A 13,912-nucleotide genomic window follows, 5' to 3' on the forward strand; every position below is an offset into this window, starting at 1 on the left:
CGGCTCATATCTAATTTTTAAAAAAATATCCACAAACTAGGGTCGAGACAACTACTAAATTAACCGGTCACCGTGCATCAACGATTGATATGATAATCACCTTAATCACGTGACATTCTGCTGTTCGATACGCTTATGCTTTCATTGAACATTTCATTGTGTGTAAGTCTCTGTTGTGATAGTATCTATATTGTACTTCAAACAATGGGATATTTTTGCGCAAATTTTAATAGGGTTTGAAGATAATATGTCTCTTATTTAACTTTATGCTTTACATTAGGGGTGTTTGGAAAGAAATCTGGTATTGACAGTGTCAATAGTAAGTACGTGTATCTATAGGCTTATGTCGCCTTTGTATTATTGTCTGTAGAGCGAGACATCTACCCCATCCCTTATCATCAGAATCATTTCATAATTGTGCACCATAAAATCAACAAGATCTCTCTCTTCTCCATTTAAATTCGTAGTGCGAAAAAAAAATCATATGTGCTAATGTTTACATTCCACAACCATGCGGTTTAAATGACTCCGCCTATTTGCGGATACCTTAGATTCGAAAGTGGTCCCGTTCAAATTTCCGGAATTTAAGGCTTTTACATGTTCTTTTCAATTACATTTTCTGTTATTATAGAAATATGTGTGACAAAAAATTCTAGAAATAAGTATCACAAGCATGTGCTTGCACATTAATCATAGATTAATTTATTGATATATTGTAATGTTAAGCTTAAAATGGGTAGCCAAAAAGGTTCCAACTCTCATAGCTTAAGTGCAGTCATTCTTTAAAGTTTAAAAGATAGAAGCTTTTAAATAAAGCAATGACATCAAAACAAACATGCTGTTTTCCTATTTTCTGCTTATGAACATCACATGACCATATTTTGCTGATATATATAGAATACTATTTAAAAAACTTATCTACTTTATGCTTGTGCTCACACATTATAAACGTTTGATGCACTTTTTTATAGAAACAAATTAAACTTGCTCTAGTTAATATTTTAACAACACAATTCTGTAAAATATGTGCCTAATGCCAATAAAGAATTGAAATAATACACCGTGTATATCCCAACATGCGGGGTGTATACTATGTTGTGCGCGGGGTGTATGCTTCCGAAGCGAAAGAAAGGGGGTCAATGTAGGTTCTTTGTCCATTTTCTCAACTTACAGATATTTTTCGCCAGAAAGCATATGACTACGGAAGAAAGCATTGTCTAAGGAGTATATGGATACCTGTGAATCCATTGGAAACCTTCTAGTTTTATCAAACACCTCAACACAATTCCGAGGATCGGAGCAAGATTGACGCTACACTGTGTTTATGATCAAATATCAGAAGAAAGATTTGCTTTATCATCACTTTTATATTATTGTTAAATACATGTTTACTATATAAACGTTTGTACAAATTGTCTGTAAATAAAACAGTTCGTATATAAAGATATTGACGAAAAATCATTGTTGTGTCCGGGGTGTATGCAAAATGTTGTACGCGGGGTGTATACCCCTCTCTTTACTCTATAGTATCATTGTCTTAAATATCATTACAACATTTCTTAACAATTGACTTTCGTGAACGTAATATTTATTTTTAAATTATTCACCAGTTTTTTAATTGCATAACTTAAGGTTCATGAATTCGATTTACTGGGGGAAAATTATACATGTTCGTCGCACTTTTGGAGTTGCATGCACATGGAAGTAAATGCTCTATTTAACTATTAAATGAGATAAACAACAATTCATTTCGATTTAAATACATCTTATTCAGATCATTCCTTAATAAATGCTTCACTCATGCATCATTTTGAACATTTAACATTTTCTCATAATTTCTGTTTAACCTTTTTCAACATTTATTAAATGATACTGCATACGGAGTGTATATATCTCAGTTGATTCGATACGCAAGAGCATGCTCTACGTATGAACCATTTCTAAAACGAGGTAAATTATTGACAAGCAAGTTGATGAAAGTTTATGGTCGATCCAATGACCTTGTCAGGAAATACAATTTATCATTGTGTCAAATTCTGACTGACGTTTTTCATACCAATTGTTAGTCTATTATTTATACACTGAATTGACGACGGAATTTTCTGTTATTTCACGATCATGACAATGAGCACACGGCGGGTGTGACCAGTCGGCAGGGGATGCTCACTCCTCCTTGGCACCTGATCCCACCACTGATGTTTCGGAGCAGGGAGGTGGGAGGTTTGCTCTGCTCTTGTTTTGTAATGTTTTATGGACTTTGAGATTGAATACTGTTCGTTATCTCCACACCCCTTTTATTGAAACTATTTAGCTTTTTGTAATGTCATAAACACCGCAAAAATATTTTCCTTCTTGTAGTATTTATATGCTGTGTACGTTCCCCCCAGGAGCTCACATTTGGCATTAAACTATTTGTTTTAAATTGAGGCATTGTATTGTACTGAGTTCATATTTTTTTTAGGAATGGGCCCGGGGGTTGTGTCTTAGATCATTTTTGGGGGGGGGGTGTAACTTTACTACACGTGTATATACGATAATAAATTAGAGGAGGGGTGAACATTAATTGATATTAATTACACGTCAACGTAAAATTGAAATTGTACCCTAAACAGTTTTTTTTCAATTGTGCACGCCCTCAGAAAATTTTCGTCCCTTATTACAAATGTGCATTTTTATATAGCTGGCTTTACATGTTTATTGTGATTTGTAAAATATGAAATCTTTTCAGATAAGGAAAAATGAGTCCACATATTGCAAAAATTGAAATGAAAATTATTTTAATATATCATACAAACACGTAGTATCACCCCTACCCCTTTTTGTTCCAGACACAAGGTTTCACTACAGAAAATGTTCATCGAAAGTCAAGTTGCCTCCCCCCTTTTTTGTTGCAGCATAATCAAACAATGATTATGTAGTGTGTTTAAGTAAAAAAAGGAGAATTTTAATGAAAAAAGATGCGACATTCAACCCACTCCGAAATAGGAGTTTTGAGTTTCGATACCCACCCTTTTTTTCATAGATAGTCAACTTATGTCAAGGTTTTTTTTTTCAGGTATCTCCCCCCCCCCCCCCCTCCAAAAAAAGATTCTACTTCACTGTCATAAATGTTTAAGAATTGTATTGAATAAAATGTTCACTCTAACATGTATTGATAACATAAAATTTGCAGAAACAAAAAGGAGATTTATGCATAATAAATCATAATTCAGTTTCTATGTGTAGTGTTTCTATTATTTTTAACAGGCGAAATATTTAGATTAAAATAATCCGAAGAAAGGACAAAGTGTCCTCAATGCAGGGATTGGAGGGGGTGGGGGGGGGGGCTTCGGAGAGATTTTATATTTTAGGATGACATAGATTTAGACCATTGCGCCATCTACAACTATTATGTTTGAATACAAAAGTTTGTTTTTATTTTTTTTTCTTTTGATTTTTTTAAATTTAGTTAAATTTGTTTTATACTTAAGTAAGTTTATGGAGTTTACCTTTTGGTTTGGCATTAGTATTAAGGTCTTTTATCAACACTATCTGTCGCTTATAAACCTGTGTAAATAAGAAAAATATGGGGTATACACCCCGCGTACAACATGTTGCATACACCCCGGACACAACAATGATTTTTCATCAATATCTTTATATACGAACTGTTTTATTTACAGACAATTTGTACAAACGTTTATATAGTAAACATGTATTTGACAATAATATAAAAGTGATGATAAAGCAAATCTTTCTTCTGATATTTGATCATAAACACAGTGTAGCGTCAATCTTGCTCCGATCCTCGGAATTGTGTTGAGGTGTTTGATAAAACTAGAAGGTTTCCAGTGGATTCATAGGTATCCATATACTCCTTAGATAATGCTTTCTTCCGTAGGCATATGCTTTCTGGCGAAAAATATCTGTAAGTTGAGAAAATGGACAAAGAACCTACATTGACTCCCTTTCTCTCGCTTCGGAAGCATACACCCCGCGCACAACATAGTATACACCCCGCATGTTGGGATATACACGGTGTAATAGGATAAACAATGAATGAAAACCGACAGAAGTGGAAATTTATTTTATAAAGATAAATAATGTTTACTTAAAAGTCTCTCTGAGCACATCATAGAAAGTAAACCTACTGAATGGCACAGATTTTACACATGTACAATCTCTTATAGACATTTATATTTCGGGGGGGGGGGGGGTTCAGCTTTATCAGCAAGTGATGTTTATATGCTTCAAATTCATTTTTATTAATAAAAATAATTAATTCATTGGTCAGAAAGTCAAACTGTCAAAAGGTATAGTTCGCTTGATTTGATAAGGACCACTGACCACTACAGTCTACACCGGTAAAACAACTGGGTATTGTAAGGCAAATAAAATTAAGAAAATATGCATTTGTTAATCTTGATGTTTTTGTAATCCTCAGTATATACATAAATTTACCTTCTGTCTTCATTGTTTAAGATGTCTAGCCTTCTTTTCTTCTTCCAGACTGTAAAACTTTGATGAGATCTTTCGCCAGAAAATATTCATTGCTGTTTACTAAATACACATTGTACCTCCAAACGTTAGAGAGTAGTTCAAGGGAAGTAATTAGGAAGCAAAAAATGCTTCAAAATGTAGAAAAAAGTAATCTTTACCTTTGAATTCCTTTTACATCTTTGAGTCTCCCACCAATATTTTACATATTTTGATATAATCAAATATTAGCCTTTCATAATTAATAATTACTAAATTTGTAATCAGTGTGCCTTTTTTGTTTTAAGCCTCCAAAAACTCCACTAAACCAATCACATATCTGATATGTTATAATATGTAAAATGGCCATTTACTATTGAGAAATTAAATTAAAACTACAGATATAATTACTTTAATCTGTAGTATTAAATTTAAATAATGAAAACATATTAAGTTATCCCTTTTCATTTCTGGACACAGTTTTTCTTGATAAGTACACGTTTTTCAAAATTAACGAAATTGAGAATTTTGCACCCCGTTTCTATGGCAACCAAGGGTCTATTTCATAAACCCACTTAAGATTTTACAATCAATGACATAGCTGTTTAAAATTATTATAAAAAATCAAAATGTTTTTCTATGCGTGGCCAACCAATTTTGATAATTACAGAGAATTGATATTAAGTATGTCCTGTGTGATAAACATAAATTCATGCAGAAATTTTATGACCTTGACCTATAAACAGATATAATGTAGTTTTTCAAGAACAAAATGTTGTCATAAGTGGCAAAAGTGGTGAAAGCAAAATTTAAAATGTTAAAATAGAACTTAGACATGTGATAAAATATAACAACTAAACAAAAAAGTTGAACAGCCTAAAATTGAAAGCCAATTTTAAACATAAAAACAATGAAAAATTAAAATGCAGACATGAAATATGAATTATTTTACATAACATATAAGATATCACTTTAAGTATAAAATATTCAAAATCTTTATGTAAACACGTTTTTCTAAAAAGTCAAAAAAATACAATGTATGCATAATAATACATGAATTACACTCACAGTAATAACCCCCATTTCCTCCATTCTCCCGGGAGTGTCATGGAGGTCAGCGAACTGTATCGCCACCTGGTGGTACATGGGAAGTAACTTTTCCTGGCGAGCTGCCAGCTGTTTCTGGAGCTCCTCCTTCTCGTCCGGATTCAGCTGGGGACTGGTCAGTTTCTCCACGATCTGGCGACACGTCTGGTCCAGTCTCTGTATGGTCTTCTCCAGGTCCTTCCTCCTGAACTTGATTTCTACGGTTCCCTCTGGCTCAAGGACACCTCCCCTAGAATTAAATTATCATTATCATTTAGATTGTACATTTGGGGACAATCCCCTAGAATAAAATCATCACAATCATTTAGATTGTACATTTGGGGACAATCCCCTAGAATAAAATCATCACAATCATTTAGACTGAACATTTGGGGAGAAAGTATGGAAGACTTGAAATAAGATAAATATAAACATTTTCTTTCTTTCCTTTTTTGAGTAAATATGTGCATGATAACATTAATTTTTTTTAATTCAAAGACATATTTTATGCACTAATGGGCAGCAGGAAAAGCCTATTTTAGCCCTCTCCCTACAAAGGAGGCACGCATGATTGTAAGTAAAGAATCTTTTTATTAGACAAACTTTTTTGCCTTGGCATCTTCAAATTATTTTGCTTAGTTTCTCCATGCAGCTATGAGAAGAATTTCATACTTCAATTTTCACTTCTCTTTAATTCCTCTTTCAAAATATCATACCTGCTGAGTTCATCCGCGTACATTTCCATGTGGGTGGGGTTAATTGTTGGGTCTACTACTACCCAGGCTCCACCCCTCAGTTCGGCATACGGGGGGATGTAAATCATGATGGGTTGATTATATTCTGTGAGGGCATCCACAATGTAGGAGCCAAACTTCAGAACCTGGTCGTGCATATCTGAAATTTTGAACAAGTCATTTAATGTAAGATTGTAATAGTTGTTCAATAAATGTTTCAATATTTACCATTAAACAATCAAGTTATAAATGTCACATTTACTCTAAGTATTCATTCATATAAATTACCAAGAAAAAATATACATGTACTAGGTTAAACATCTGTCATATTTAGGTCTTTCCACCTTTCTGTGGAAAGACCTATTGATTTCCTTCTGTTTCTTTTTTTCCTTTTTCTTATTATTTTTTATTATTTTTCCGCCGTGTGATTTTGAGTTTCAAGATTTATCGTAAAGATTTTCAATTCATAAGAATGTACTCCGTAAAAGATTTTCGCAGTTGACCCTGCGTATATAAACTACGACCCCTTTCGGAGTTATTACCCCTTTTGCAAAAAAGCTTGTTATCGCTACTCCTCTGAAACCATAAACCATAGAGAAATGAAACCTTCACTAATGTCTTCGACTAATTTAGTAGACACTTCATTGATTCATTGCGAAAGTATTCATTGACCCCTTCAATAAGTTATTGCCCCTGGAAGTTTTAGAATTTTACAAATAATTAAAAATTTTCAAAACGAGAAGACGTAGAGACATGGGACCAAATGCATAAGATTCATTGACCTTTGGTCTTGAAATTTATGGAAAGGTCAAAGGTCAAGGTCATTCCAAAACTGAGAAATTAAGCTCTGTTTATATCTCTTTTTTCTTTTAACATATACTTAATGTCTATGCATCATTAATATGTACTTTTAAAACAGTTTCAAAGATTTTATTCTTGTCCCCTAACATGAACCCATTTAAAAGTTATTGCCCCTTGTGCGATAAACATTGTTATCGCTACTCCTCCAAAACTTTAGACCGTAGAGACACCAAACCTTCACTAATGTCTTAAGGGTCTTTAGACCTAACTTCACTGTATAGGTGCAAAGGAATCTGATGACCCCTTGTATGAGTTATTGCCCTTTAACTTCTTTATACTTACTATTAAACCTTGCATCTTGAAAACTTTAAATGGTAGAAGCATGGGGCCAACTGCATTGAGACTCATGACCTTTGACCTTGAATATTTTGTCAAGGCCAAAGGTCAAGGTCATTGCAAAAATGAGAAATTAAGCTCTTTTTATATATCCTTTGTCTTTTAACATATGCAATCAGTCTTTGCATCATTAATATGTACACTTAGAACTATTTCAAAGATTTCATTCTTGTTCCCCAAGATAGACTTTATCAAAAGTTATTGCCCCTTATGCGAAAAACATTGTTATCACTACTACTTCAAAACTGTAGACCGTAGAGGCATGAAACCTTCACTTATGTCTTAAGGGTCTTTAGGCACACTTTCATTTGTATAAGTACTAAAGGATCTAATGACCCCTTATATGAGTTATTGCCCTTTAACTTCTTTATACTTACTATTAAACCTTATATCTTGAAAACTATAAATGGTAGAAGCATGGGGTTAATTGCAATGTGTCCCTTGACCTTTGACCTTGAAAATTTTTTCAAGGTCAAAGGTCAAGGTCATTTCAATTTTTTTTTTTACATTTTCATTTTTTTTTTCAAACCATTTCCCTTAAAGTTAAATTTAGAGTGTAAAATATAAAACTTTAAGAAATTTAAAAAGGTGGAAAGACCTCTTATTGTTCTGTGAACAATAAGTCTCCTAGTCATAAATATGTTTCTAAAAATGCTGCACCATATTTTAAACTCATGCTCAACATAAAATATTCAGTCAGCTACTGTACAGAAAGAAAAGACTTTCAAGATTTTGTATCAAAATCCTTCCATGAGAATAATTTGAACAAAATAACAGAGCTACGTATGAAAACTCAAATGATCCCATGATTTTCTGACTTTATGAACATGCTGTACCTTTCATTCCCCCTGAGAATCCTCTCCAGTTAGCAAACACCATGAGAGGGAGGTCCTCTCTGTTGAAGTCCTTAATGGCCTGAGCTGTCTTATAGGCCGAGTCAGGGAACCATACCTGACCAGCTTGTTGTATCACCTACAAGAGCAATTTCATTTTAACAAAACTTACACTTTTGAAGTCCCGTAAGGTTTACTAAGAATCCTGACTTTAAAACTCAAGTCTAATTTTTAAACAAAATTTCATATTTTTAAAGAAAAACTCAATATTGATTTGACATAAGTCTATTATAATACACTAAATGCACACTGAAAAATATGTATTTCAATTTGTTTTTGTTTTGACATTATTCTTGAACAATTTACTTGATGTACAAAGGAAAATAAGTATATTAATCTGTCCAGTACCTTGGTCTCTGAGTCCAGATTTGCGGGGTCAGCTGGTATGGTCATCTCTACAGTCCTGGTCTCCACACAAATCACACCCACAGGGATCCCTCCCAACCTATAATACACACAGAAAGATAACACAGCTCAAGATTTCCTCTTCTCTTGATACAAGTCTTACTTATTATTTTGGATGTAAAATTCATCTACAGTGAATGTATAAAGGGAGACAAACCTTGCCCGACCTGTGACCACTGTTTGTGCCCAAGGCTGTAGGATTTCATGGAAAGACTTGTGATCAAAGAAACCTTTCTGCCAGGAATTCTTATCATCTACAATAAACACAACAGTAATGAACATTATTGATGATTCAGAAATGAAACATTTTCACAGAGATGAAATGCTTTAACACAGATTCAGAAACTGTACATACAGCATTATAAATATACTACCGTATAAGTGGAAATTTTAGCGAGACGCAAATTTAGCGATTTCTACCTAAAATCTGGTATTTTATTTTTAGCGAGAAGTAATTTTAGCGATTTTAAAATTCTAACTAAAGATGCTATTACAAATAATACGTAATTAATTTTTAGCGATATTCAATTTTAGCGATGTCTGCACCCTCGCTAATAATGCCAAAATTAAATCCTCGCTAAAATTTCTACTTATACGGTATGTTTTACCTGGATTTTGTCGTCCATTAAGCATCCACCTGGGATCGTAGGGGGCCTTTGTTGGGATGAAGTCCACTGGTCTGTCTATAGGGTCCCCTGTATCTAGTACTGGTAATGGGGAACTCTTACACTGAAAACAATAATCCAGATTAATTACACTAAATGACTACCAGTCTATCTATAGCATCTCCCATATTTAGCACTGGTAATAGGGACCTTTATACATATTAAATAATTCAAGTACAGATTGCCTCTGTAAAAGTAAACAAAAACTGTAAATATTTTATCAAATGAAACAATAAGAACACCGTATTTTTTAATCATGTTTCACTCTATTCTCTGGTGGCAGCTTTTACAATGTTAAGTACCTTAGGCATATATGACAGCCACTTGATGATTTTGTAGACTCCCTCAAAGTCATTGGCTGTTACGTCGTGTGTGACTCCGTTTGTGTACATGATCTGGATTCCTCCCAGCTGATTGTTACTGGTGTACACCTCCTTACCAAGGACCTGTGTTTTAATTAACAGTGACATTAATTAAACTCTTTTACTCCCTTCAAGTTACTTTATTCTCATATCTTACAATAGTATATGTAACAACTTCAGGACTGATAAATTGCAAGTGTGAGGATGACGAAATATCATATGTTTTGGCTATTCCTTTTTATTGAGACACTCATTTTATGTCTGCATTAACTGTAGTTCAGAATTTATATAATGAGCAAACTACAAAGTGTCTTTCATCCATAAAATAACTGTCATACCTTGTTAAGTGCACCTGCACGGGTGAGGATGATGTGGGAGTTCTCCACCTGTATAGTTCTCTGTCCCAGTCTGACCAGATAGGCACCAATACCTATAGCTCGACAGGTAACCTAAATATAGAACAATCTGTAAGCTATAAACAAACCAGATAGGCGCCTATACCTATAGCTCGACAGGTTACCTAAATATAGAACAATCCGTAAGCTATACACAAACCAGATAGGCACCAATACCTATAGCTCGACAGGTAACCTAAATATAGAACAATCTGTAAGCTACACACAAACCAGATAGGTACCTATACTTATAGCTAGACAGGTAACCTAAATATAGAACAATCTGTAAGCTACAAACAAACCAGATAGGCACCAATACCTATAGCTCGACAGGTTACCTAAATATAGAACAATCTGTAAGCTATAAAACCAGATAGGCACCGATACCTAGAGCTTGACAGGTTACCTTAATATAGAACAATCTATAAGCTATAAAACCAGATAGGCGCCTATACCTAGAGCTTGACAGGTTACCTTAATATAGAACAATCTATAAGCTATAAAACCAGATAGGCACCTATACCTAAAGCTCGACAGGTTACCTAAATATAGAACAATCTGTAAACTACACAAAAACCAGATATGTACCTATACCTTTAGCTCTACAGGTTACCTAAATATAGAACAATCTGTAAGCTACACAAAAACCAGATCGGCACCTATACTTATAGCTCGACAGGTAACCTAAATATAGAACAATCTGTAAGCTACACACTAGGGGTGTGCAATATTATCGATATATCGGTATATTGCAATATTAAACCCAACGATAATATATCGCAATATATTTTTGCAATACCGGTATTGACGATATGCAAACCGGAAGTATTACACAAACGCTAAATATGGTGTATTTGCAGTTCTAAAGTTTGTTTTTGTTAGTAAATAGACATTGCAACAGTGTGTAAAAGGTAAGAATGGAATTAAAAGGATTAATAATTTATAATTATATGTATTACAAGGATTATGTTGTATACAGATTCGATTCAACAACAGTTAATTTTTTTCCGGAAAACTTACTCTGGTTTCGTACTTTTCTTTATCAAAATGGCGGACGAAATGTTATAAACAATGTTCAGCCAGTTTAGGTTTGTGATGCTTAAATATTCCGATTCCTACGTCTGAGGACGCATACCGCGTTTAAAAAATAAAGAAAAGTTGAGATATGACATAATACGACAGTTTCTCAATTTTTACTAAGTTATTTTTAACAAAGGGAGAACCTGTCGACTGCCTTAATTTTACTCGAAGGTTATGTTGATCTCTGACACTAATTACTTAGACACTTAGACAGGGAACTAAATAAACAGTGAACAGCAAACATTATATGACGTGAAATGATCAGATATGGTTTTTTAAGTTTATAAATACACTATTTTCCAGTTCAATTCAAACTTTACATGAAATAGACAGCAATGCAATATATTGCAATATTCATCGCAATATGCCATCAAATATTGCAATATATGGCAATATGATTTTTATGGCGATATCCACCCCTACTACACACAAACCAGATAGGCACCGATACCTAGAGCTTGACAGGTTACCTAAATATAGAACAATCAGTAAGCTATAAAACCAGATAGGCACCTATAACTAGAGCTCGACAGGTAACTTAAATATAGAACAATCTGTAACCTATAAACAAACCAGATAGGCACCTAAATCTATAGCTCGACAGGTTACCTAAATATAGAACAATCTGTTAGCTACAAACAAACCAGATAGGCACCAATACCTATAGCTCGACAAGTTACCTAAATATAGTACAATCTATAGGCTAAAAACAAACCAGATAGGCACCAATACCTATAGCTAGACAGGTAACCTTAACATAGAACAATCTGTAAGCTACACACAAACCAGAATAGGCACCAATACCTTTAGCTTGACATGTAACCTAAATATAGAACAATCTGTAAGCTACACACAATATAGAACAATCTGTAAGCTATAAAACCAGATAGGCACCTTTACCTATAGCTCGACAGGTAACCTAAAAATAGAACAATCTATAATTTATCAACACACCAGATAGGCCCCAATACCTATAGTTTGTCAAGTTACCTAAATATAGAACAATCTAAGCTACACAATTACCAGATAGACACCTATACTTTTATCTCGACAGGTTTCATAAATATAGAACAGTCTGTAAGCTACACACAAACCAGATAGGCACCAATACTTATAGCTCGACAGGTTACCTAAATATAGAACAATCTGTAAGTTACACACAAACCAGATAGGTACCTTTAGCTCAACATGTAACCTAGTAAATATAACACCAATATAATCTGCAAGCTTCAAACAAACAAGTTTAATGATGCCAACAGCATGAAATTTAATGAAATAATTGAGTGAGGCCAACCACTTTACACCCTTGCAGCACAAAATTCTGGATACCCCTTGCAATTCATTAATTTATAAATTTTATACCATTTGTTACGATAAAGCAGTCAATGTTTAAAATCAACCACTAACCAAGTTGATTGTAATGATATCGTTATAAGCTATAGATGACTCCCCGGCAATCATTCCTGATCCTCTTAGATTCTCTACCCCCAGTCCTTCCTCTCTACCTGTAAATATAACAAACATTGAGTTTATTGAAGAATATTCAACTTAGGCTCAATCTTGAAAACAAATGTACCGGTCAAATGAACTCCTTACCAATAACATCAATAATTTTATATCTGGGTTCTCCCTCGTCTTCTATAAGTTCAGCATGGACAGAATTCATGGCACTAACTTTCTTAAAATCTACAGGGGTCAGGTACAGGTATTTAAATCCCTAGAAACAAACAAGACTGCTTCATTAGAATGCAATTTTAAAGTAAAATTTTACCGGTGATTGACTCGACACCTAAAATCCATGTAGTTTTCTACCCCTTGACTGCATCTTCTATTTTGTACTACACTTAGTCATTCTTACAGCAAAGGACCAGCAATAAAGAAATGATTTTTATTCATCATATTCTCTTAGTTCAAGACACACTTTAAAATTACAGGAAATGAAAAATCACTTAAAATGAAAGCATGTTCGCTGCAACCAAGTTTTACTGTACATTGTGTTAATCTGTGCCTTACCTTTTCTATATCTTTGTATACTGTGGTTAAGTCTATAAGCTGAGCCTTACCTTTTCTATATCTTTAGGGTCATTCCATGCCACCTTTATAAGCTAAGCCTTACCTTTTCTATATCTTTAGGGTCATTCCAGGCCACCTTTATAGGCTAAACCTAACCTTTTCTTTATCTTTAGCGTCATTCCAGGCCACCTTTATAGGCTGAGCCTTACCTTTTCTATATCTTTAGGGTCATTCCAGGCCACCTTTATAAGCTAAGTCTTACCTTTTCTACATGTATATCTTTAGGGTCATTCCAGGCCACCTTTATAAGCTAAACCTAACCTTTTCTATGTCTTTAGGGTCATTCCAGGCCACCTTTATAAGCTGAGCTTTACCTTTTCTATATCTTTGGGGTCATTCCAGTTCACCTTTATAAGCTGAGCCCTACCTTTTCTATATCTCTAGGGTCATTCCAGGCCACCTTTATAAGCTGAGCCTTACCGTTTCTATATCTTTGGGGTCATTCCAGGCCACCTTAATAAGCCAAGCCTTACCTTTTCTATATCTTTGGGGTCATTCCAGGCCACCTTTATAAGCAAAGCCTTACCTTTTCTATATCTCTAGGGTCATTCCAGGCCACCTTTATAA

General features: G+C 34.1%; 1 pseudogene; it reads right to left on the reverse strand.

Annotated features, from left to right (window-relative positions):
• Positions 1 to 5,445: 5,445 nt before the first annotated feature.
• LOC134282994 (acetyl-CoA carboxylase-like) overlaps positions 5,446 to 13,912 on the reverse strand; it is a 29,989-nt pseudogene continuing 21,522 nt past the window's right edge.

This window comes from Saccostrea cucullata, unplaced genomic scaffold (genome assembly GCF_032062105.1).
Source record: "Saccostrea cucullata isolate Sc308-1 unplaced genomic scaffold, CSIRO_AGI_Scuc_v1 ctg1144, whole genome shotgun sequence".
NCBI classification, from domain to species: Eukaryota; Metazoa; Mollusca; class Bivalvia; order Ostreida; family Ostreidae; genus Saccostrea; species Saccostrea cuccullata.